Here is a 564-nt window from a genome sequence, read left to right as displayed (position 1 = left end):
ATGTCACGGGTCCTCGGAGATTACCTTAAAAACGGATGTCCCGTGTCACAATAGGTGTGACACGCTAAGGAACCCTCACTGCTCAATGGCCATAAGCCCCGAGCATAGGCCTAAATTTGAAACCCTTCACCGGTCATGGTGACGTCTCCATATGAGTGAAAAATTCTCGAGCGAGACGTTAAGCAAGATACTATCAATCAATCAATCATAAAATATAATGTCAATTGTCTCCAATTTCAAAACAATTACATAAACTACAGCTCCAAACACTTCCTTGTTTATTAAGCTATCTGCCTATTTCGACAGAAAAACGATACTTTGCATTCTAAATAATACATTTTAAGTTACCCCTAACATTCACCGTAACTAGTTGGTATCATTATTCGATGCTACACTGACGTAGATACTCGTATATACACAATAAATGTATTCAATATTGTTGAGGAAGACATTTTCACTGATTGACCGGTTTAGTCCACGTCAAATTAGTGGTAATTTTGGAGAAAAGCAGCCTATTTATGCAATCACTTTAAATATGATGATAATGAAACAACAACTTGAGGA

The sequence above is a fragment of the Ostrea edulis genome, chromosome 5 (assembly GCF_947568905.1).
Source record: "Ostrea edulis chromosome 5, xbOstEdul1.1, whole genome shotgun sequence".
NCBI classification, from domain to species: domain Eukaryota; kingdom Metazoa; phylum Mollusca; class Bivalvia; order Ostreida; family Ostreidae; genus Ostrea; species Ostrea edulis.
The sequence above is the reverse complement of the archived record's forward strand: the minus strand, read 5'-3'. Positions refer to the sequence as shown.